Here is a 13,959-nt window from a genome sequence, read left to right as displayed (position 1 = left end):
ATATACAAAACAAGTTCAGTGTGTGTACACATTGCTAAAAAGTTTTGCATTTCCTCTTTTCACTCTTTTCTAAGTGCTGAAAAGTACTTCTAACTTTCTAAAAAGTTCTTAAAAAGTTTTAAAAGTTTTTTTCTCTTTCTAAAAGTTCTGAAAAGCTTTTTCTTCACTTTTTCTGTCACTTAAACTATTTCTAAAATGTCTGGCACAGGCCAAAATGTTGATCTGTCCAAACTTGCATATGACCACCTTAGCTGGAAAGGAGCAAGGAGTCTCTGTGTAGAAAGAGGTGTGAGTGTAGGGAAGAATCCTTCCTTGGAATTGTTACTTAATATGCTTAGAGAACAAGATAAGGCTAAAAGTGCCCCATCTGTTGAAAAAGTAGCTAATTGTTCCCAATCTGATCCAGGGGCTCCCCCAGGAAAAGATTCAGGAAAGAAACTTCTTAGCCTGCCCATTACTAGACAGTCTAGCATAGTTGGTACTGAGGTTGAGTCACACCATACAGATAGTGTTGTCTCACATCATAGCAAGAGCATTCATTCTCATCACAGTAGAAATGATGGTTCTGTTAGCCAAGCTGTTAGGGTGGCTTCTGTAAGGGACAGGTCTCCTTCTGTCCATTCTCACCATACTTCTGTGTCTAGGAATGTCCCTCCCACCCACCCTGAAGACAGATTGTTAGAAAGGGAGCTCAATAGATTGAGAGTGGAACAAACCAGACTGAAGCTCAAGAAGCAACAGCTGGATTTGGAAAGACAGACCTTAGAAGTAGAGAAGGAAAGACAGAAATTGGGTTTAGAAACCCATGGTGGCAGCAGCAGTATTCCCCATTGTCATCCTGCAAGAGAGCATGATTCAAGGAATCTGCACAAGATAGTTCCCCCTTATAAGGAGGGGGATGACATTAACAAGTGGTTTGCTGCACTTGAGAGGGCCTGTGTTGTACAGGATGTCCCTCAAAGGCACTGGGCTGCTATCCTATGGCTATCATTTAGTGGAAAAGGTAGGGATAGGCTCCTTACTGTGAAAGAAAGTGATGGCAATAATTTTACAGTTCTTAAGAATGCACTCCTGGATGGTTATGGCTTAACCACTGAACAATACAGGATAAAGTTCAGAGAGACCTAAAAGGAGTCTTCACAAGACTGGGTTGATTTCATTGACCATTCAGTGAAGGCCTTGGAGGGGTGGTTACATGGCAGTAAAGTTACTGATTATGACAGCCTGCATAACTTGATCCTGAGAGAGCGTATTCTTAATAATTGTGTGTCTGATTTGTTGCACCAGTACCTGGTAGACTCTGATCTGACCTCTCCCCAAGAATTGGGAAAGAAGGCAGACAAATGGGTCAGAACAAGGGTGAACAGAAAATATAATACAGGGGGTGACAAAGATGGCAATAAGAAGAAAGATGGTGAAAAATCTCAAGATAAGCATGGGGATAAGAGTAAAACCAAAGATCCCACTTCAAATCTTAAACACTCTTCAGGGGGTGAGGATAAAACAAATTCTTCCTCTTCTTCTCAACCTACACAAGTTAAAAAGCCTTGGTGCTTTGTGTGTAAAAACAGAGGCCATAGGCCAGGGGATAAGTCCTGTCCAGGTAAACCCCCTGAGCCTACCACCACTAATACATCAAGCTCTAGTGCCCCTAGCAGTAGTGGTACTAGTGGTGGGACTGCTGGCAACAGTCAAGTTAAGGGTGTAGTTGGGTTCACTTATGGGTCCATAGTAGAAACTGGGGTAGTCAGTCCCAAGACAGTTTCTGTCACACCTAGTGGCATTGGCCTTGCCACACTGGCTGCTTGTCCCCTAACAATGGATAAGTACAGGCAGACAGTTTCAATAAATGGTGTTGAGGCCTTGGCCTACAGGGACACAGGTGCCAGTATCACTTTTGTGACTGAAAACCTAGTGGCTCCTGAACAACACATCATTGGACAACAGTATAAAATTATTGATGTCCATAACACCACTAAATTTCTTCCCTTAGCTATAATTCAGTTTAGTTGGGGTGGAGTTACTGGCCCTAAGCAGGTGGTGGTATCACCTAGCTTACCTGTAGACTGTCTCTTAGGTAATGACCTAGAGGCCTCAGGTTGGGCTGATGTAGAGTTTTATGCCCATGCAGCCATGCTGGGCATCCCTGAGGAATTGTTCCCTCTCATTTCTACTGAAACGAAAAAGCAAAGGAGAGAAGGCCTGAAAACTCAGGATCCCTCTCCATCAACAGGTAAAAAGGGTATCACAGTATCCCCTAACCACCCTACCATTCAGGATACCATTCCTGTGGTGGGAGAAACCTCTCCTGGGGTGGCACCTGTTCCAAGGGAATCATCAGTTGGCAAAACTGTACTCCCTGAGGTGGAAGTACCTCTCTGTGGGATAACTAACATTGGTGAGAAAAAGAGAACCATTTTAGTTAACATGGAGCATCCCTCCAACCCTCCCAGAGAAACTTTAGTGCAGAAACCCTGCACTGCCTCACAACACTTAGGACAGCATCCCTGCCCTAGTGTGGAGTTCATAGGACAGCATCCCTGCCCTGCTCCAACTCAAGAGAAACAGCATCCCTGTTCTCTCTTCCAGCCATATGGACAAAGTTTTTGCCCAGCTATGGCTTTTCTGAGACAGCATCCCTGTCTGGCATTTCCATCACTACAAATAGGTTCAGTGGACAATTCCCACTGCTCTAAACTAAAACTTACTGATAGAAACTCTGAAAATACATCTTCACATTGTTGCTTAGCTAAAAAACTTCAAACAGGGTGGTTTACATCCCCAAAGGGAAGTAACCATATAGTGGATGATAAAGGGAGTAACCAGTCTATTGCAGAGCTACTCTCTACTTATCACCACTTAGACAATAAAGTCTCAACTGGCCAAGGTTAGCCTTATTATCCTTCGTTTGGGGGGGGGTTGTGTGAGAAAGTAGCCTCTTTCTAGCCTTGTTACCTCCTCTTTTGGCCTGTTTGTGAGTGTATGTCAGGGTGTTTTCACTGTCTCACTGGGATCCTGCTAGCCAGGGCCCAGTGCTCATAGTGAAAACCCTATGCTTTCAGTATGTTTGTTATGTGTCACTGGGACCCTGCTAGTCAGGACCCCAGTGCTCATAAGTTTGTGGCCTATATGTATGTGTTCCCTGTGTGGTGCCTAACTGTCTCACTGAGGCTCTGATAACCAGAACCTCAGTGGTTATGCTCTCTCATTCCTTTCAAATTGTCACTAACAGGCTAGTGACCAATTTCACCAATTTACATTGGCTACTGGAACACCCTTATAATGCCCTAGTATATGGTACTGAGGTACCCAGGGTATTGGGGTTCCAGGAGATCCCTATGGGCTGCAGCATTTCTTTTGCCACCCATAGGGAGCTCTGACAATTCTTACACAGGCCTGCCACTGCAGCCTGAGTGAAATAACGTCCACGTTATTTCACAGCCATTTTACACTGCACTTAAGTAACTTATAAGTCACCTATATGTCTAACCTTTACCTGGTAAAGGTTAGGTGCAAAGTTACTTAGTGTGAGGGCACCCTGGCACTAGCCAAGGTGCCCCCACATTGTTCAGGGCCAATTCCCTGGACTGTGTGAGTGCGGGGACACCATTACACGCGTGCACTACATATAGGTCACTACCTATATGTAGCTTCACAAAGGCAACTCCGAATATGGCCATGTAACATGTCTATGATCATGGAATTGCCCCCTCTATGCCATCCTGGCATAGTTGGCACAATCCCATGATCCCAGTGGTCTGTAGCACAGACCCTGGTACTGCCAAACTGCCTTTCCTGGGGTTTCACTGCAGCTGCTGCTGCTGCCAACCCCTCAGACAGGTTTCTGCCCCCCTGGGGTCAAGCCAGGCTTGTCCCAGGATGGCAGAACAAAGGACTTCCTCTGAGAGAGGGTGTTACACCCTCTCCCTTTGGAAAATGGTGTGAAGGCAGGGGAGGAGTAGCCTCCCCCAGCCTCTGGAAATGCTTTCATGGGCACAGATGTGCCCATTTCTGCATAAGCCAGTCTACACCGGTTCAGGGACCCCTTAGCCCTGCTCTGGCGCGAAACTGGACAAAGGAAAGGGGAGTGACCACTCCCCTGACCTGCACCTCCCCTGGGAGGTGTCCAGAGCTCCTCCAGTGTGCTCCAGACCTCTGCCATCTTGGAAACAGAGGTGCTGCTGGCACACTGGACTGCTCTGAGTGGCCAGTGCCTCCAGGTGACGTCAGAGACTCCTTCTGATAGGCTCCTCCAGGTGTTGCTAGCCTATCCTCTCTCCTAAGTAGCCAAACCCTCTTTTCTGGCTATTTAGGGTCTCTGTCTCTGGGGAAACTTTAGATAACGAATGCAAGAGCTCATCAGAGTTCCTCTGCATATCTCTCTTCACCTTCTGCCAAGGAATCGACTGCTGACCGCGCTGGAAGCCTGCAAAACTGCAACATAGTAGCAAAGACGACTACTGCAACTCTGTAACGCTGATCCTGCTGCCTTCTCGACTGTTTTCCAGGTGGTGCATGCTATGGGGATAGTCTGCCTCCTCTCTGCACTAGAAGCTCCGAAGAAATCTCCCGTGGGTCGACGGAATCTTCCCCCTGCAACCGCAGGCACCAAAAAGCTGCATTACCAGTCCCTTGGGTCTCCTCTCAGCACAACGAGCGAGGTCCCTTGAATCCAGCAACTCTGTCCAAGTGACTCCCACAGTCCAGTGACTCTTCAGTCCAAGTTTGGTGGAGGTAAGTCCTTGCCTCTCCACGCCAGACTGCATTGTTGGAAACCGCGTCTTTTGCAACTACTCCGGCTTCCGTGCACTTCCGGCGGAAATCCTTTGTGCACAGCCAAGCCTTGGTCCACAGCACTTTAACCTGCATTGCACGACTTTCTAAGTTGGTCTCCGGCGACGTGGGACTCCTTTGTGCAACTTCGGCGAGCACCGTTTCACGCATCTTTGTAGTGCCTGTTTCTGGCACTTCTCTAGGTGCTACCTGCTGCTGAGAGGGCTCCTTGTCTTGCTCGACGTCCCCTCTCTCTCCTGGTCCAATTTGCGACCTCCTGGTCCCTCCTGGGCCACAACAACATCCAAAAACGCTAACCGCACGATTTGCAGCTAGCAAGGCTTGTTGGCGTCCTTTCGGCGGGAAAACACTTCTGCACGACTTTCCACGGCAAGAGGGATCCGTCCACCAAAGGGGAAGTCTCTAGCCCTTTTCGTTTCTGCAGAAACCTCAGCTTCTTCTGTCCAGTAGAAGCTTCTTTGCACCCACAGCTGGCATTTCCTGGGCATCTGCCCATCTCCGACTTGCTTGTGACTTTTGGACTTGGTCCCCTTGTTCCACAGGTACCCTAGATTGGAAATCCACAGTTGTTGCATTGGTTTGTGTCTTTCCTGCATTATTCCTCTATCACGACTTCTTTGTCTTTTGGGGAACTTTAGTGCACTTTGCACTCACTTTTCAGGGTCTTGGGGAGGGCTATTTTTCTAACCCTTACTATTTTCTAATAGTCCCAGCGACCCTCTACAAGGTCACATAGGTTTGGGGTCCATTCGTGGTTCACATTTCACTTTTGGAGTATATGGTTTGTGTTGCCCCTATCCCTATGTGTCCCCATTGCATCCTATTGTAACTATACATTGTTTGCACTGTTTTCTAAGACTATACTGCATATTTTTGGTATTGTGTACATATAACTTGTGTATAATTGCTATCCTCATACTGAGGGTACTCACTGAGATACTTTGGCATATTGTCATAAAAATAAAGTACCTTTATTTTTAGTATATCTGTGTATTGTGTTTTCTTATGATATTGTGCAAGTGACACTAGTGGTACTGTAGGAGCTTCACTCGTCTCCTAGTTCAGCCTAAGCTGCTCTGCTAAGCTACCATTATCTATCAGCCTATGCTGCCAGACACCCTATACACTAATAAGGGATAACTGGGCCTGGTGCAAGGTGCAAGTACCCCTTGGTACTCACTACAAGCCAGTCCAGCCTCCTACAGTAGGAGGCCGATGACCAAAGCACTGTGTAATGATAGGTAGCCATTTGCTGGCTGTAGGAAGCTGGCTTGGTGTGTGGTGGGTACCTGTGGAACTTACACCTTATACCAGGTCCAGGTATCCCCTTGTTAGTGTAGTGTGGTCAGTGTCTAGAAGCCAGGCTCTCTAGAGGTAGCTGTGAATGAGCAGCCACGACTTATCTAGGAGACATGCAAGGCTCATGCAATACCACTGTAGTCACACTTATAACTCACACACATGAAAGAATACACTCCATGTTAGAAAAACAAAGGTACTTTATCTTGGTGACACAAATACCAAAAATACCATAGAGGTTATACTCCCTTAGGAGGTAAGTAATACACAACATATATACAGTAGTATGCAGAAATGGGCATAAAAACAGTTAGAAAACAGTGCAATATAGTTAAAATGTCATAGAGATTAATGGGCCTAGGGAAGCACAAACCATATACTAAAAAAATGGAAAAAATGGAACACAAAAGTCAGTCCCCCACCTAGGTAAGTGGAGTGTGTAGAGGGTAGCTGGGAGTATTAGAAAAGCACAAAGGTAAGTAACACAATACAGCAGGAGTAAAACACTGTAATTTCCCCAAACCACCTACTTAGAAGAAAAGAAGAATATTGCAAAGACCAGAAGAGACTGCAAGACACCAACAGTGGATTCCTGGACAAGAGGACCTGTGGAAGAAGGGGACCAAGTCCAAGAAGTCCAAGAAGCAGAGCACAGTTCCGGAAGGGCAGGAGCCCCTACCCACAAGGCTGAAGGTGCAAGAACGGAGTCGACAGTGAGGGTGAAGAGTTCCTGGAGGATGCAAATAATGTCCCACGCCAAAAGGAGAATTGCAGTTGGATTTGCGTCTTCGGATTCCACCAACAAGCCTTGTTACACACAAAAATCGCAGTTGGTGAAAAGTGGTCCTGCCGGCCACCAGGACGGCCCAGGAGGACTCTACCTAGGAGGGGGAGTCAGAGGGGACTCTCAGCAACACAGAGAGCCCACAGAACCAGAGGCAGCACCACAGAAGTCCCACAGGAAGGGTACACAGAAGTCAAAGAAGGAACCCATGCAGCACTACGAAAAGGGATCCTACGCCGCAGAAGAACCACACTGGGAAACTGTGCATCACAGGAAGAAGTGCTAGGGGCTGGAACTTCAAAATGCCTGAAGATCCCATGGAAAGGATGCCAACAAGCCTTGGCCGCTGCAAATAGTGATGGACATGGGGGTACTGTCTTGCGTGGGAAGGCAAGGGCTTGCTTCCACCAAACTTGGACGACCAGACTCGGGGACCGTCGGAACCACTTCAGTCTACCCTACGTGTTGCAGGATCCAGGCAGCTCGTCAGGAGTGGGGATCCACGCAGCCAGTCATCATTGCAGATGGTGCCTGTTAATGCAGGGGAGTGACTCATTCACCCCAATGGAGATTCCTTCGTCCTTTCTGTGCATATTGAAGAAGGCGGTCTTCAGAGGGTGCACGGCTGGGAAAATGTTGCAGTTGCAGACACTAGCCAGAGATGCAATGTTGCACGCATAGTCTGGCTTCCTTTGTTACAGCTTGTAGGTTTCTGGAACATCTGGATACAGTTTCTTCAGCCAGAAGTCGAAGTGGAGGCTGCAGAAGAATCCTGGAGTCTTGCAAACCGAATCTGAGGAAACACCCAGGAAAGATACCTTAAATAGCCCTGAGAGGGGATTGGTCACCTAGCTGAGTGACCACCTATCAGGAGGGAGCTCTGATGTCACCTGCCTGGCCTGCCCACTCAGATGCTCCCAGAGTTCCCTGCCCATCTGAAAAACAAGATGGCAGAGCCCAGGGACCCTCTGGAGGAGCTCTAAGCACCACCTCTTACCCCCACCTTTTGCCTGTTTGTGAGTGTGTTTGACTGTGTTCACTGGGATCTTCCTAACCAGGCCACAGTGATTATGTCCTCTCTCCAGAAACTCTGTATTTCACTCCACATTTGGCATACTGGTGCCACTTCTTAGTCCCTAGTATATGGTACCTAGGTACCGAGGGCATAGCTGTACCATGGGATCCCTATGGGCTGCAGCATATTTTTTGCAACCCATAGGGAGCCCATGCAAAGTACTTGCAGGACTGCCTTTGCAGCCTGCGTGAAAAGGTGCCTGCACCCTTTCACTACCATGTTACACTGCACCAGGTCACTTATAAGTCACCTCTATGACAGGCCTTCCTGTTCAGAGGGCAGGGTACAAAGTACCTGTGTGTGAGGGCAACCCCACACTAGCAGAGGTGCCCCCACAAACTCCAGGCCCATTTTCCCAGACTTCGTGAGTGCGGGGACACCATCTTATGCATGTATTGGACATAGGTCACTACCTATGTCCAGCTACATAATGGTAACTCCGAATATGGTCTTGTTTGGTGTCAAACATATAGGAACCATACCCCAATGCTAGTCCAAGCACTGATTTTATGATTCCATGCACCCTGGGGGCCCCACAATGGGCCCCCAGTAGCGCCATACCATCCGTGTGAGGTTTTGCAGGCAGCCTCAGCTGCTGCCACTTCACAGACAGGTTTCTGCCCTCCTGTTACTTCATCTGATCAAGTCCAGGAAGGCAGAACAAAGGATTTCCTTTGGAACAGGGATGTTATACCCTCTCCCTTTAGAAATAGGTGTTACAGGCTTGGGAGGGGTAGCCTCCCCCAACCACTGGCAATGCTTTGAAGGGCACATTTGGTGCCCTCCTTGCATAAACCAGTCTACACCAATTCAGGGACCCCCAGTCCCTGCTCTGGTGTGAAAATGGACAAAGGAAAGGGGAGTGACCACTCCTCTGTCCATCACCACCCCTGGGGTGGGGCTCATAGCACTTCCAGAGGGTCCCTGGGTTCAGATGGGCAGGGAACTCTGGGAGCATCTGAGTGGCCAGGCCAGACAGGTGACATCAGAGCCTCCTTCTGATAGGTGGTCACTCAGCTAGGTGACCAATCCCCCTCTCAGGGCTATTTAAGATTTCTTTCCTGGGTGTTTCCTCAGATTCGGATTGTGAGACTCCAGCAGGACTTCTCTGCATCCTTTACTTCCACTTATCACTGAGGAAACTGCAACAGGACCCTCCAGGAACTCTACAAATCTGTAACATAGAAGCAATACACCTTCTGCAACATTCTATCTTCAGCTCCTGCCAGCAGTTGCAACTGTTTCCCGGTCGTGCATTCTCAGAGGACAGCCTGTCTTTATCTTGCACCAGAAGAGCGAAGGAATCTCCCTTGAGGTGAAAGAGTTACCTCCCTGCTTCTGCAAGCACCCTCTACATCGACGAAAAGTGATGTGAATCTTCTCTCCAGTGGAGCTGCGTGGATCCTGCAACACGGGTGGTGGACCGAAGTGGTCCTGACGGTCCTCTCGTCAATCTGCGCAACTTTGATGGACGAAAGAGCTTGCCTCCCCACGCAAGACACTACCGCCATGGACCGTATGTTGTGTAGCTACCAAGGCTTGTTTGCACTCTTCCACAAAGTTCTTTGTGCATCTTCAAGCCCAGGCCTCTGGCACTCTATCCTGCGAGGCACAGCTTCCTGACTGGTTCTCCGGTGAAGTGGTAGCCTTTGTTGTACTGCAGTGTGGGCCTCTTCTGCAAATCCTTTACCCCGTGCTGTGGGACTCCTGTGTGTCCTGCCTGGTTTTCTGTGGGCTTTCTGAGTCACAGAGAGCCCCCTTCAACTCCCCCATGTGGTTAGAGTCTACCTGGTCCTTCCTGGTCCCGTACAGTGCCATTTTCGTCTAACCAGGTGACTTTCGTGTTCCACGGCGCATGGCTTGACTTCAGCGATGCAAACCAGACTGCAATCTGTCATCTGGCGTGGGACATCATTTGCACCAACCAGGAACCAGAATCTGTCTTCTTGGGTGCAATCCTGACTACTCTTCTTCACCAGCGGTTCCTCTTTTGCACCTTCATCCAGGTCAGAAGAGTCTCCTGTTCTTCCTGGACTCTTCTGTGCTCCTTGGACTTGGTCCCCTTCTTCCACAGGTCTTCAGGTCCAGGAATCCACTGTTGGTGTCTTGCAGTCTCTTCTGGTTCTTGTATAATCCTGATTGTCATTTTTGTGTGTTCTTTTGGAAAGTTACTGTACTTTACTCTTACTTTCCTGGGGTCTGGGGTGGGTTCTAATACTTACCTTTGGGGTTTTCTAGTACTCCCAGCTCCCCTCTACACACTACACTTGCTTAGGTGGGAAACCAACATTCTCATTCCACTTTCTTAGTATATGGTTTGTGTTCCCCCAGGCCCATATCTACTTATGGGGTTTTACAGTAATTGCACCATTTTCTGAGCATTTCTATGGTTATTTATGTGTACTGGTGTATAACAAGTGTATTACTTACCTCCTAAGGGAGTATAGTCTATATTGTACTTTTGGTATTTGTGTCACCTAAATAAAGTATCTTTATGTTTGTAACACTTAGTATTTTCTATCATGTGTGTGAGAACTCTGTGCTTTGTGTTTGTAACACTTAGGCCTCATTCTGACCGCGTGCGGTCACCGCCATTTGCCCGCTCCGCTCCTCTATATCCTTTACTTCCACTTCTCACTGAGGAAACTGCAACTGGACCCTCCAGGTACTCTACAAAGCTGCAATATAGAAGCAAGACACCTTCTGCAACATTGTATCTTTAGCTCATGCCAGCAGTTGCAACTGTTTCCCGGTCATGCATTCTTAGAGGACAGCCTATCTTTATCCTGCACCAGAAGAGTGAAGGAATCTCCCTTGGGGTGAAAAAGTCACCCTCCTGCTTCTGCAGGCACCCTCTGCATCGACTACCGGTGGCGCAGTTGTGCGTCAAAAAGTATAAATATGGCCCTTAGTAACTAAGCCTGGATACACTCCAAGAGCATCATATGGAGAAACACACTAATTCAGGTAGGGGATGTTGCAATATAATGACCCCTGTGGCTCACTTGGGCCATACACTGCCTCTATGACATGTTATAAGTCAGGGACTGAATTCCTTTCCAGATGTTGGCACAAAGATATGATTTGCTCCCTTTGAACGCTGGTGTTACACCAAGTTAGCTTATAGCGTCCAAGCTATTCTGGCGAATAGACCTTACACCCTTACCACAGACAAAACCGTGCAATATTTTATAAGTTGGAACAAGCATAAAGGAGTTAATTCGGGCATATATACAACACCAACGTGTGCCTTTTTCTCTAAACCAAATGCATTTTTCCATTGCCGCTGGTGGTGGGCAAGGTTGGGAATAGAATTTGAGGACAATGCCTGGCTCCACATTATGGAGACTCACGACAAGACCCTTGAAAAGCGCATCTCAACTTCAGCTACTATAAAGTGCTATGCTAAAGGCACTAGTCCCCACTAAAACCTTTCAGAGGGCATATGTGATTATGCTTGCTGGAGGTGCCATGCACCACATTGTGATATTGTACATAAAGGGGCATATTTGCAAGAAATTGCTGCAGGGCAGCGCCACAAGTATTTTTGGTGTGCTGCCCTGCGTCAATATGAAAGGCCTGGAATGCACTGTAATGATGAGATACTGTGCGTTCCTGTCCTTTCACCCACCACAGGTGCACAATTAGGTGCCTAGCTCCAATGCAGGCACCTTTGCACGATGGTGCAAGGGTGTTTGTGTTGCATCCAAGATTGTTTTCGTGCTGGAATGGACACATTCCTGCAAGAAAACAGTTCTCCGAAGCATTTTCTTCTTTTAATGTGTGCTGCAGAATGCACACATAGAAAGAGGAAACAACGTGGAGAAATAAGGACACTTCGCGTTATGCCTCACCTTGGGAAGTGTGCAGTTTTAATGTATTTCGAGATTTCCATGTCCTTGTAAATCTGGGAATGCATCAAAACCTATGGGGGTTCCATTGGAAAACCCATTGAAATGCACATTGAACACCCCCCTGTCGCAGAGTAAGGCAGCGCTGAGACTTGCGCTGCATTGCCTTACAGCAAAGCTACGAGGCCCTGAAAAGCCACATATCATGGCTTTTCGTGGCCTCGTATATATGGGTCTGCACTCTGCACTGCTGGTGCATCAACAAAAGTGACACACGGCTTCACAAAGGGCTTGTAAATATGTGTAGTTCGGGAATGTGCGCTGCTCACAACCTACTGGAGGAATGTGTGGGACTCAATTACCACAACTCTGGAGATCACCTCCCCTGTTGGCAAGCAGGATAGCCCTCTGACATGACACATCTTCCCTGCCACACAATGCTCCACCAAGTGAATAGATAGTTTGCAACAGCAGTGGCAGTGCCCAAAATAGAGATTCTGCATCATTTGAAGCTGAATATCGTATCCCTACACCAACATTGGCTGGTTGACCAATGCTGCAGTCTTGAATGAAAGCGGTAACCTACAAATTGGATGATTGCCTACGGCGGTTCGAGGATGTATGGAGTCCATTTTAGACTTATCTGTCAGTCTCTTTGTTTGTTCTGGGGAATGTATCTGCTATGAGATGATATAGTGATTTCATCATGTAGTGTTTCCATCATCCTCCCACATTTACATAGTTTTCCTAGTGCTTCCCATGCAAGGGAAACTACCGCCCCAACAATAGCTCTACACAAGTCCTGTTAGGTGCTTGAGTGCCACTGGTGTCTGTCTCTACATTGGATATGCAAAGGATCATCTGTTATTATGAAGATTCCCCTTTCCCCATGTTCCCTTTACCCCTCCCTCCCCCAGTTTTCAACTGAAACTTTTGATAGTTGGTTATGTGTACCTTTTGATGACGTGTTCACAGTCATAGCTGTATGTACCAGAATGTGCTTGGATCCTAATAAAGAATTGAAATATACAAATAATGACAGTCCACTTTGCATTTACCTCTATCTTATTTGGACCCAATGCACCAGAAGCTGTACTCAAGGAATCCATCAGGTAGAGATCTGATCATATTTTAAGCACTCCTCTAATGCAGATGTTGACTCTTTCAGCTGGTGGGGGGGCCACCCAGGAAAGCCAACGTGAGTCCCGAGGTTTGGTGTTGGTCCATGTGTACATGGTGAAGGGGGAGTTCCAGCCATCTGACATATCCAATACTTCTCTCACTACAATATCTTTCGCAACACAAACCTATCTAATTGCACTACTGAGGTGTAGCTGTTTGTGAAAAGTAATTTCAACAGGGAATCCCTCAGTTACGGTCAGTGTGTGCTGAGCTCTGGAAAACCTTCGCCTTCTGCAAAAGTATGTGATAATAGGTCTCGTTTTAACATTGAAGCCAATGTAGTACTGCGGTGTTGCCTCTGGGTTTCCCATGAATTTCCCTTACTCAGATATAATTAGGGCTCCCGGTTTTATGGTATTTATTTTTTTAACATTTCCATCTGTAATTATCCATATTTATTTTTTGCTCATTTTATCTGTATTTATCCACATTTATTTTTGTCACAAGCAAAAGGAAGACACTGCATCTAGTATTTTTCGACATTTATTCAAATAGACAATGCATACTTGCACTCAGTTGTTATAGGTTTATATATATTTAAATATATGCCAAATGAAGTAAACACACTACATTCACCTGAAAACTTTGCCATTGTAGTACAAGCACATGTGTATTTCAAGAGACTTTGCAGACATTGAAGTACACAAATTCAACACCGGGTAGATGAATAATGAATTAGTTAGATGGCAAAATAGTTTTCCACTCAAAATGGCTCGCTTTGGAAGTTTAAAAAAATATGTCAACACCTTTCAAGATAACTAATTTGGTTTCTGGTTTTTGAAAGGAGAGGGAAACCAGCTCACGTGTTAATCTTGCCACATTTGCTCTCAGTTCAAAGGCATAAGTCAGGTGTCAGACTTGTCTTACGACAAGCTGCTGCTTTTTTAACCCAGAGTTTAGTATTTGTCTTGTATTTTGCTGTTTGCAATAATCGAGGGATGTGCTGGCAGTTACATCTTAAGGATTTTAGGGTC

The sequence above is a fragment of the Pleurodeles waltl genome, chromosome 1_1 (genome assembly GCF_031143425.1).
Source record: "Pleurodeles waltl isolate 20211129_DDA chromosome 1_1, aPleWal1.hap1.20221129, whole genome shotgun sequence".
NCBI lineage: Eukaryota > Metazoa > Chordata > Amphibia > Caudata > Salamandridae > Pleurodeles > Pleurodeles waltl.
The sequence above is the reverse complement of the archived record's forward strand: the minus strand, read 5'-3'. Positions refer to the sequence as shown.